Below are 12,336 nucleotides of genomic sequence, written 5' to 3'. Positions count from 1 at the left end.
TCCTTGGAACAAATCTTACTTATTATTAACCAAGAGTATCATCAAAACTGCATGTTCGTAGAGTTACTAGTAATCAGTGTCAAGAGAGTTCCATTTAATCCAGGAATTTCATTTAAAAATGTTTTAAATGTTGATCAGAAGCAGTTTTTGAAAGCATACCCTTTTGGTTCCTGAAAGCAAATGTAAAGTAAAACAAATAAACAGGCAAGGGGATAAAACAAAGAATGCTCTCTTTGTTCTAAACATGAGTGGACTGAAAAGCTAGTACAGTTCTTTCCAGAACTTTCTATGACACAAGCATAGGCAATTTGAAAAATGAAGAGTTTCATTTCAGGTTAAACACACTTGAATCACTGGTGAGTACTGCAACAAAAAATACAGAATTCAAGGAAAAGGCAGAAATGTGTTACTCATTTGAAAATTTTTTTCCCTACTGGCCTGTGGATCAAATCTCATGATTCAGAAGAGTTCCGTGGCTTCAAAGCTGTTGACAAACTGACAAAGTATGTCAGATGCAATAACTTATTTTACTTAAGAAAATGCTTGGACATAGACACTGTGATTTTCTGCGTACTACAAACTGGTCTGCTCGTACTTCACCTTGTTAATAAGCAAGACAAGCTACTGTTATTTTTTAAAAAACAGATTCTTAAATATTCTGTTGGGCAACTTTGTTATGCCTTAGATCCATTTTATTCAACTCTTTTTTTTTTAACACTACCCTCTTTCTGTAAGGATAAAAATCCCATGCTTTCATCTGCTAAGATCCCCATACGGATTCCTTTGCTCTGTTGAGATTATGTCTTCAAGGGGGAGAATCACTTATTCAGGACAAGCCAATTTTGTAAAAAATTATTTTGTGTTATTTTTACAATGAAAATAATATTTATTTATTTATTTTTGACCCAGAGTCTTGCTCTGTCGTCCAGGCTAGAGTGCAGTGGCACAATCTTGGCTCACTGCAACCTCCGCCTTCCAAATTCAAGTGATTCTCCTGCCTCAGCCTCCTGAGTAGCTGGAACTAAAGGCACCCACTACCATGCCTGGCTAATTTTTGTATTTTTAGTAGAGATGGGGTTTCACCATGTTGGCCAGGACGGTCTTGATCTGATATCATGATCCACCTGCCTCAGCCTCCCAAAGTGCTGGGATTACAGGTGTGAGCCACCACGCAAAATACTTTTTTCAAATAAGGTATTGTACATTCAGAATAGATGTTTCTCCAAAATGTAACAAGTACTGGTGAGGACATGGAGAAATCAGGATGCTTGTTCACTGTTGCTGGGTATGTAAAATGATGCAGCTGCTACAGAAAATGGTATGAGGGTTCCTCAAAAAATTCAAAATAGTACTACCATATGATCCAGCAATCTCACTTCTGGGTATATATCCAAAGAATCTCAAAGAGATATCTGCACTCCCATGCTTACTGTGGTGTTTTTCACAATAGCCAAGATGTGGAAACAACCCAAATGTCTACCAACAAATGAATGGATAAAGAACATGTGGTATGTACATGCAGTGGAGTAGTATCTTCTCAAAAAAGAAGAAACTCCTACCTTTTGTGACAACATGGATGAACCTGGAAGATATGCTAAGTGAAATAAGCCTGATTCTGCTTGCATGAGGTCTCTAAAATAGTCAAACTCATAGAAGTACAGAATAGAATGGTGGTTGTCAGAGGCTGGGGGAAGGTGGGGAGTTACTCAATGGATATAAGTTTTAGTTATACGAAATGAATGAGTTCTATAGAGCTGCTGTACAACACAGAGCCTATAGTTAATATAGTGCTGAGTGTTTTTTAAAGAGAGCAGTGCTCATATTAAACATTCCTACCACAAAAATAAAATAAAATAAAATAAAACAAAACACCGGGAACTTTTGGAGGTGATGGATATGTTTATTAAGTTGATTGCTGGAATAGTATTCTCAGTGTATGCATATGTCCAAACTCATCAAACTGTGTATGTTAAACATGCACTGATTTTAAAACTATCGATGAAGATGGTTTTTAAAAAAGAGTAAACAGTTCACTCCAATACCCAATCCAGTGCCCACTCCAATACCCAATCCAAGTTGGGAAATTCTCCTTGGGTTACTGCTATTCCAAAGACACCCATACTTGATCAGGATGATCTTGGAGACTCCAATCATACTTCCTAAATATTCAAATTCACGGCTGGTTGCTAGGAAGCAAAAACTATGATTTTGGTGACAATCTGCGGGAAATTGAGCTTTTTTCCTGTTGGTTGCTTTGTTAGTTTTTCCAGGCCTACACAAAAAAAAGCTTTACTCAGCAACAGAAGAAAGTGGGTGAATTTTGTTCATGTCTTAGCTTTTAGTAGTTGATCTCCTTAGCAGAGCTCTTATCGCAGTAGCCTATCATCTTAAGCCTGTCCTTAACTATTTAATGTTCTCATGATGTTCCTTTCTCTTCCAATTCCCCAAATATGCATAACTCTGCATCTTTGTTAAACCTCAAGTTCCCTAAACCCTTAAGGGCAGCTAAGAATCTGAGGATATAATCTTTGGTAATGGGAGAAAGCCTGGGGGCATTTATTTATACATTTTAATTATGCCACAGGGAACTTCTAGCTGGGGTCTTTGAATCCCCAAATCTTAATGGGAGTCTGATGACTCTCTTCAGTAGTTCAAAGAGCCTCTAAAAACTTAGTGTTGCTTTTGAAGAAGACACATGATGTAACTAAAGCCATTCACCATATTATTAAATGAATTAGTTTACTATTTCTTACTGTCATTTGCTATTTGCCAAATGCTGTTTGGACTCATTATTGCACATTCCATTTTATTTGCTTTGAATAATAAAAATGAGGAAATGAATGATTACTTCCTGAAAATGGATTTTAAGAGCTTACGTGATGATTCAGCCACTTAGATATCCTTGAAGAAAGAATGGTCCTCTTGTCCCTGGGAACTTGGTTCTCTATAGCCAAGCCTTAGGGGCAATACCATTGAGGAGGTAAGGGAGGAAAGTGATTCCTCACATCTTAACCCAGTCTCCAGTCTGTCAGGTCAGATGATTCAGCTCTGGAGTTCAATGGGGCAAAAAATGTTGTCTATTTAATTGGATAATAAAATTCTTTCAAAAATTGGAGCTGGGTTGGAAGTTTGCATTAAGAGGTCAATCATCTAAACAATGCTTGTCATGAAAAGGTAGAAAAACTCGTCTGCAGCCATTTGTGATACTAATGGTGGGAACTGGCCAGGAACCAGCTAACCTTCTTTGTCTTAGTACATCCAGTACCCAGTTGCACCTTGGAGCCTGGTACAGGCTCAAATTCGAAGGGATGATTGACCTATGGCAGGCTTATGGATGCCTCTACCATGAAAGTGCAAGCATTTGCCCAGAAGATGAGAGTAACAGAATCCCGAGGCAGGCCACTGTTGGCCGGAGCCAAGAGAGAGCTCTCAACCTAAGGCCAAGACTATCTTCAGGATTCCAGGTCTCCCATCTGAAGGAATCAAGGGGAGCCTCAGATGGCTCCATGCTCCTGGAAACTCTCCCTTCACTCTCCCTGACCTCCACACCCACATGTCTTCCCTATCTGACTTGGGACCACCAAGGCTATCCTTACCACACCCTTGAACCCAGGTCATGTTGGAAGTTCAGCACTGCCAAGCTCTCCCTTATTCCTAGACTCTAATTCCCATTCCACTCATGCATGGCTGCATGGCCTTCTCTAAGCCCATCCATTTCCTTTCCCCTCCCCTCCCATTTTTATTTTTATTTATTTTTATTTATTTATTTATTTATTTATTTATTTATTTATTTATTTTGAGACAGAGTCTCGCTTTGTCACTCAGGCTGGAGTGCAGTGGCATGATCTCGGCTCACTGCAACCTCCACCTCCCGGGGTCAAGCAATTCTCCTGCCTCAGCCTCCCGAGTAGCTGGGACTATAGGCATATGCCACCTTACCCAGCTTATTTTTAGTAGAGACGAGGTTTCACCATGTTGGCCAGGATGGTCTCAATCTTCTGACCTCGTGATCCACCCGCCTCGGACTCCCAAAGTGCTGGGATTACAGGCATGAGCCACCGCGCCCAGCCCCCTCCCCATCCTTTGAAACCCTTTCCCTCTGCCTTCTGGGATTCACATTCAACTATCTGGAAACTCCCTCATATCCCCAAGCTCCTGCTCCAGTGGGAACCTGGTTCTCCTGGACATCTTGCTGAAGCTGCAGCCAACTCACTTCTTTCTAGCCCTGGGCTGGGAGATGCAGTGGGCCACATCTCCCTCCCCTCTTCGATGTTGTTTCTAGGCTATTCTCCTGCCCTCCTGCCTAAAAATCCAAGCTTCAAATCCTATATCATTGAACCTTACCACCAATTACCCCTCTTTGTTGCAAACAATACTCAATCCTGCTCCCTCTCCCCAGTTATCCCTTAATTCCTTAAAGAGTTTCCCTTCTGGTCAAAAGCCACTCTCTCCAACAAACTCCCATTATAATTCTTCATGATTTCAATATCCACTCTCAGTTCCGTGACACCCTCTATGCCAGGCAGCTAGTGCTCTCACCCCTTAACCACAGGCACTCGCTTAATCACATCATAACCAATAACTGAAATCTCTTCACCAGTATTTTCATTGCAAATACCCAATTCTTTAGCCACCACTCTCTTTTTTTCCAATCTCCCCCTTCTAATAACTCAGGCTGGGCATGGTGGCTCATGCCTGTAATACTAGCACTTAGGGAGGCCTAGGTGGATGGGCTCCTTGCTTGAGCTCAGGAGTTGGAGACCAACCTGAGCAATACAGAGAAACTCCATCTCTACAAAAAATACAAAAATTTAGCCAGGCAAGGTGACCTGCACCTGTTGTCCCAGCTGCTTGGGGGACCGAAGTGGAAGAATATCTTGAGGCTAGGAAGTCAAGGCTGCAGTGAGCCAAGATCATGCCACTGCACTCTAGCCTGGGTGACAAAGTGAGGCCCTGTCTCAAAACAAAACAACAACAAAAAAACAAACAAACAAAAAAAAGGCCAAGTGCGATGGCTCACACCTGTAATCCTAGCACTTTGGGAGGCCGAGGCTGGCGGATTACCTGAGGTCGGGAGTTCGAGACCAGCCTGACCAACACGGAGAAACCCCGTCTCTACTACAAATCCAAAATTAGCCAGATGTGATGGCACACGCCTGTAATCTCAGCTACTCAGGAGGCTGAGGCAGGAGAATCGCTTGAAATCCGGAGGCAGAGGTTGCAGTGAGCCGAGATCGCGCCATTGCCCTCCAGCCTGGGCAACAAGAGCGAAACTCAAAAAAAAGGAAAAAAAAAAGCCACTTTGAATCTCACGGGAACCTCCATGTTGTTGACTCTGTTTATCCCTATTTATTTATTTCGTGTATCCCCTTCTCATTCTAATTACCTTCCTTACCCATTTTAATTCTATAGACACTCACTAAAATCACTCCCTTCCATACGCCTCAACTCCCTCACCTCCGGCTCACCTGGCAAAATCCCAGCCCTAGTGAGACCCAGCTCTCTCACCACTGCACCCAGGCATTCCATTACAGCTAGAGAAAGGCACACAGTTAAACGAACTGTTCTCTCATTGATTTAAAATCAATGATGAATAATACTGGATGCGACCTAATGCTGCCCCTGGCACAGCCTCTTGTCCTGTGTATCTATCGAGATGGGCACCTAACTCCTCTCAAATCCACCTTCTCCGCTGTGGCGAGAGCTGAACCCTCCATCCTCCTAACAAAGAAAACCCTACACCTGGGCAGTAGATTCCAGCCTCTCACTGCTCAAGAATGTTGCTGCATCAGATCTCCCCTCTTTTCCTTGCATCATTAAAATTCCCTGCATAGGCCAGGCATGGTGGCTCACGGCTATAATCCCAGCATTTCAGGAAGCTGTGGCAGGCAGGTGGCTTGAGGCCAGGAGTTCGAGACCAGCTTGGCCAACATGGGGAAACCCTGTCTCTACTAAAAATATTTTAAAAATTAGCCAGGTGTGGTGGCACACACCTATAGTCCCAGCTATTCAGGAGGCTGAGTCAGGAGAATCGGTTGAACCTGGGAGGTGGAGGTTGCAGTGAGCCGAGATCACACCACTGCACTCCAGCCTGGGCAACAGATTGAGACTCCGTCTCAAAAAAAAAAAAAAAAAAAAAAATTCCCTGCATAATTAAATCAGTATTCAAACATACTATCTCTCTTGCCTTCATAAAGAAAGACAATAGCAACAACATAAAAGTGCTTCTGACCCAACTTCTGCCTCCAGCCCTCTCCCCATTTTTATTTTTCCCTTGTGAAAAAAAACTCCTTGGAATTCTGTGCTTGCTGTCTACGATTTCCCTCTATCATTTTCCTCTTGAAGCACTTCAGGTCCATCTTCACCTCATCACTCTCCACTGAGATTATTTTATCAAAGTCACCAATGACTTCCATTTTGCTAATCCTATCACCAATCTTCAGTCCTCATTCTTTTTGACTTATCAGTAGCATTTTGCACAGTTGATCACTCTCCTCTGGAACCAGTTTTCTTCACTTAGCAGCCACTGATGTGTGTTTCGCCCTTGTTTCTCGAGCTCCTTTGTCCCCCACCCCATTTTCCTAACCTCTAAATAGTGGAGGACCTCAGGGCTCAGTCCTTGGACTTTTCCTCTTGTCTATTTATATCCATTCCCCATGTGAATTTAACTTAAGTTGTATCACTTTAAATGAAATCTATATTCTGGTGCCTACAACTTTATAACTCCAGTCCAGACCTCTCCTCTGAATCCAGACTCACACATTCAACTTCCTGGTTGATATTCCCACTCATAGGTCGAATAGCCTGTTTTTTTGTTTCTTGTGGGGTTTTTTTTGTTTTGGTTTGGTTTTTTTGACAGGGTCTCGCTCTGTTGCCCAGGCTCAAGTGATCCTCCATCATCAGCCTCCTGAGTAGCTGGGACTAGAGGTGCGTGTTACCACACCCAGCTAATATCTGTATTTTTTTGTAGAGATGGGAGTCTCACTATGTTGCTTAGGCTGGTCTCAAACTCCTCACCTCAAGCAATTCTCCTGCCTCAGCCTCCCAAAGTGCTGGGAATATAGGTGTGAACCACCAGGACTGGCCTTTGAATAGGCTTTTCAAACTTAACATGTTCAGAACTGAGCTCTTGACATCATCCCCTGAAACCTGTTTCTTTGACAGTCTTGCCTTCTGCAGCCCCACTCTTACAATTACTCAGACCCCAAACTTGTCATGCACATTGCCTCCTCCCTTTCTCTTCCACCTGCTTCTAATCCCTCCAAGTCCAGCCTGGCCACCTCTCACCACCTCCATGTTCCCACCCTGCTGCAAGCCGCCATTGTTTTGGCCTGGATTATTAGACAGTCATTTTCCGATGGTTCCCCTGCTCTACCCTTACCCCTTTCTCAGTCATGTTATGTTACTTCCCTGCTTAGAGGCATCTAGGGACTCCCAATGTCACTCAGAGTAAAGCCCAGAGTCCTTGCCATAATCAAGGCCCTACAGGATCTGGTTTCCAGCTGTTCCTCTGATATCTTCTCTTCTTATTCCCTCCCTCACCCACCCCAGCTACATCGGCCTCTGTCTTCCTCCTCAGTTCATCTGAAGAGCTCTCTCTGTGGCCACTGCACTGTCTGTTCCTCTGCCTGAAATGCTCTTCCCTTGGTTGCTGTGTAACTCACTCCTCACTTCCTTTGGGTCTTTACTCAAATGACTGTTAAATGAGGCTTGTCTAAGAAATCCTAATTAAATTTTTAACCACTGCAAACCTCAGCAGCTACTATCCTCTCCTGCTTTGTTAATTTCTTTAGTTGTGCTTTTCAATAATATAATATATGTTTACTTATTTGTTAATTGTCTTTTTGTTTGTTTGTTTGTTTTTGACAGAGTCTTACTCTTTTGCCCAGACTGGAGTGCAGTGCCACGATCTTGGCTCACTGCAACCTCTGCCTCCCGGGTTCAAGCAATTCTCCTGCTTCAGCCTCCCAAGTAGCTGGGACTACAGGTGGGTGCCACCATACCCGGCTAATTTTTATATTTTTAGTAGAGATGGGGTTTCACCCTGTTGGCCAGGCTGGTCTTGAGCGCCTGACCTCAGGTGATCAGCTCATCTCAGCCTCCCAAAGTACTCAGATTACAGGCAGAAGCCACCGTGGCTGGACAACTTATTTGTTTATTGTCTTTCTTCCCATCTAGAACACCAGTGCTAAGCAAGCAGGATTTTTGTCTCTTTTGTTCACTCTTGAATTCCTAGCCCTTGGAACAATGCCTGGAATATAGTAAATACTGAAAAGATTTGTTAAATATATAGCATTTATTTGTCACTTGCCTTATATGTTTTATTTTATTCATCATCTTTTGAAGACTAGATGTGTTGCCTTTATTTTCTAACTATTCCATAAGCTCCTTGGAGGCAGGGACTGTTTATTTTTTATTTTTTGATCCTCCATAGTACTTTATGTCACATTCATAAAGAACATTAAATAAATATGTGCTGAACTAATGGATTGACAAAACCACTGATACTATTCTAGTTAAATAGGTAATAGAAACTTATGGGTAGCTTAACTGCTATAAAGTCTTATATGCCCTTCCCAAACCTGTGGAAATAAAACAGAATCATAATATGTAAAAACGAATATTTATAGCAATATGGTTTGGCTCTGTGTCTCCACTCAAATCTCATGTCAAATTGTAATTACCAGTTTCAGGGAAGGACCTGGTGGGAGGTGATTTGATCATGGGGTGGATTTCCATCTTGCTGTTCTCATGATGGTGAGTGAGTTCTCACGAGATCTGGTTGTTTAGAAGCATGTGACTCTTCCCCCCTCACTCTCTCTCTCCTGCTCCACCATAGTAAGATGTGCTTGCTTCCCCTTCACCTTCTGCCATGATTGTAAGTTTCCTGAGGCTTCCCAGCCATGCTTCCGGTTAAGCTTTGGAACTGAGTCAATTAAAACTCTTTCCTTCATGAGTTACCCAATCTCAGATGGTTCCCGATAGCAGTGTGAGGATGGACTAATACATATAGCTACCTCATTGAATTGTTTTGTGCATCCAAGCAGATATCGAACTTCAAAGCTCTACAGAAGTATTAATTGTTCATGTTGGGTCAACGTGTAAGATGAATCAAGTAGTTTTTATTTGGATGTTCTATTTGACTACCACAGTTCAGGTGATACGTGTGCAGAGAACTCACCTTGTGCATGGCCTCAAGCTAGATGTTGAAGAGCTTACACATTGAAGCCAATCCTAGAAGGAGCCCACACTTCCAGGATGCTCAATGAGGTGGAATCTGAGCAGATGAAGGAACGACTTTTCCAAAATTTTGCTCCTGGCTGAAATCCTAGAATTTTATGTTCTTCTATGAGTCTCAGTGTTTGAGTAGCTCCTAACTCTGGGGTTCAAACAAAACAAAAAGCATGAAAAAGCTTCCTACATCTCTACTCTACTCAAAACATAAAGAGGAAAGAAAAGAAAGAAAAAGGTCAAGAGTTGAGGGGTTTGTATGTTTGGACATGCAAAACAAAGGAAGTCAATACAATGATGTACAAATCCAGACAGAACCCAGAGACAAAGCTCTTCCAGCTTACATAAACCATGGACTGGGCATGTTCTAAGAGAAAAGTGAAGGATTGTCTCCTGGGACTCCAGGCAGATTTTTAAGCAGTTAATAGAATTATTTTTAATGAACTTGCATTTTTCCAGTTTAGCCATCACTCATCTCTCAATCTCTCTTTCTCTCTTCACACACACACAAAGAATATTGCAAAAATGATGCACACTGACTTGATTTGAAATGCAAGTTTTGACAAAACACTTTTAATCCTAGTTCAGGTCTTTGGAGATCTATTCTGTCTTTTTTTTTTTTCTAAGGGTGATGTTAGTTTGACTCTTCCCAGCTTTGGCTGGAAGGTGCTGAAACCATCCACCTGAAGGAACCACACTCTGCTCTAAGTGTATGTCCCACTTCCTTTCTACTCAATCACTTCTGAACACAGGTCCCCTCCCTGGTTCTAAATTGGGACTTCCGACTAAGGTAAATTCTAGAATTTCATCCAATAAACATAACATTTGCTCTTTAGTTGCCTGTATGTGTAAGGATAGAGAAGTATGATATAGAAGGTAAAAGCAAAACTCAGACATCAGATCTTTGGGATTTTGAATCCCAACTCCAAAAGTGTGGGCGTTGTAGGACGTTGGGTAGCTTACCTGTCTATGGCTTTAGAGAAAGAATGTGTATCAAGGCCGGGCACAGCAACTCACACCTGTAATCCCAACATTTTGGGAGGCCGAGGCAGGAGGATCACTTGAGGCCAGGAGTTCAAGAACAGCCTGGGCAACATAGCAAGACCCCATCTCTAAAAGCAAAACAAAACAAAACAAAAAGAATGTATATTATACTCATACATACTAAGCTCTTAACGGAGGACCAGTATATAGCAATATGCTTATAGCATATAGTGTAAGTGTTTGCTATTCTTATTTAATCTATTAGTAATGTCAAATAACGAAGGAATTAACTAATTTTCTATATAGAAACCTAGTGATTTCATTATTCTTTCAACCATCGTCTGCATGGCAAATGCTTAAATAGGTGTGTGCATATACACACATACATAAACATATATTTATATATGTGTATGTGTACACACACACACTTTTTTCTAAGTTTCAGACATCATTATACTTCAACCTAATTTTAGCATGCATTGGCTAAGAATAAAGATAATCTTCTACTTAACCACAATACTATAATGATACCCAGGAAAATTTATAATTCCATAATATAATCTATTAAAATATATACTCCATATTTAAATGTCTCTGAAGGTACCAGAATTTTATATATCTATAAATTTATTATATAATATATTTAATATATAAATATATAAATATATTTCATTAATATTAAATATATAATTATTATAAATTATTATAAATATCATAATATATAATTATACATAAAATATACATATATAATTATGTATATAGTTATATATTAATTTAATATTTATATATAAATATATGTTTATACATTAGATTTATATATTATATATTTATATATTATATACATTATATTTTATATATATAAAATATTTATATTATATATAAAATATTTATATTTTATATATATATAAAATATTTATATATATAAAATATTTATATTTTATATATATATAAAATATTTATATATATAAAATATTTATATTTTATATATATATAAAATATTTTATATATATATAAAATATTTATATTTTATATATATATAAAATATTTATATTTTGTATATATATAAAATACTTATATTTTATATATATATATGGCTGTTATTTTCCAGACAGGATTTAGTCAAGGTTCATACAGTGAATTTGGTTATTATGACTCTGACAACAACTGCTAAGGATGCCCTCTCCAGCAAAAAATTTTTTTGCATGTACCTTCCCAAGTAGAATTCCTTATTTAGAGAAATTAGGAAACTCTGGCTCAGCTCTCCTTCTGTTTACTGCTGCTGCACTTCAGGCAGCTTGGAGGGACATCTGCTGTGGTTTCTAATGGTTGAGCTTCCATTAAATGAAACCTCAATTGAAAACAGTCATCGCTGGAGAGCAGTTATACCTTTCTCGGGGCTGAAGCTTTCCTGGGAGTTGTAGATTCCAGTGTGCCCTCGTTATTTCTGCTTTTTATTATTATTATTACTGTTATTTTAGAACTCCTTGCTGCATCCTCCTAGTCCCTGCCCTCCTTTCCAGGTTCTCTGCCTCCTTTTCCTGAGGGACTGCCCTAGCCATCTGCACAGCAACCTTCTCTTTTCTGAGGAGGGGTGGGTGCAGTGACAGTCTCACTTTGTTGCACAGGCTGGAGTGCTGTGGTATGATCTCAACTCACTGCAGCCTCTGCCTCCCAGGTTGAAGTGATTCTCCTGCCTCAGCCTCTTGAGTAGCTGGGACCACAGGCATGCACCATCACACCTGGCTAATTTTTGTATTTGTAGTGGAGACGGAGTTTCACCATGTTGCCCAAGCTGATCTCGAACTCCTGACCTGAAGTGATCCGCCCACCTCGGCCTTCCAAAGTGCTGGGATTACAGGCATGAATCACCACGCCCAGCCTGCAGTCCCCTGCCTGATCAAGGCACTCCCTTGACGCTCCTGAGGACATCGGGTGCCTCGCACAGCACCTCCAGGGACAACTGAAATCTCACCAGGGCAAAAGTCCTGTGTTCCTACATTGATTCCTGACTCTTCTGAACCTGGGGCCGAGGAGACAGGGAGAGGAGGCCTTTATTTTTAGCTTCCAGGTGATTGGAAACTGTGCAGTTCAGTTATCTGACTTTTCCACTCTTCTGAATTT

The sequence above is a fragment of the Pan paniscus genome, chromosome 8, assembly GCF_029289425.2.
Source record: "Pan paniscus chromosome 8, NHGRI_mPanPan1-v2.0_pri, whole genome shotgun sequence".
Classification (NCBI taxonomy): Eukaryota; Metazoa; Chordata; class Mammalia; order Primates; family Hominidae; genus Pan; species Pan paniscus.
This window is presented reverse-complemented; position numbering follows the sequence as displayed.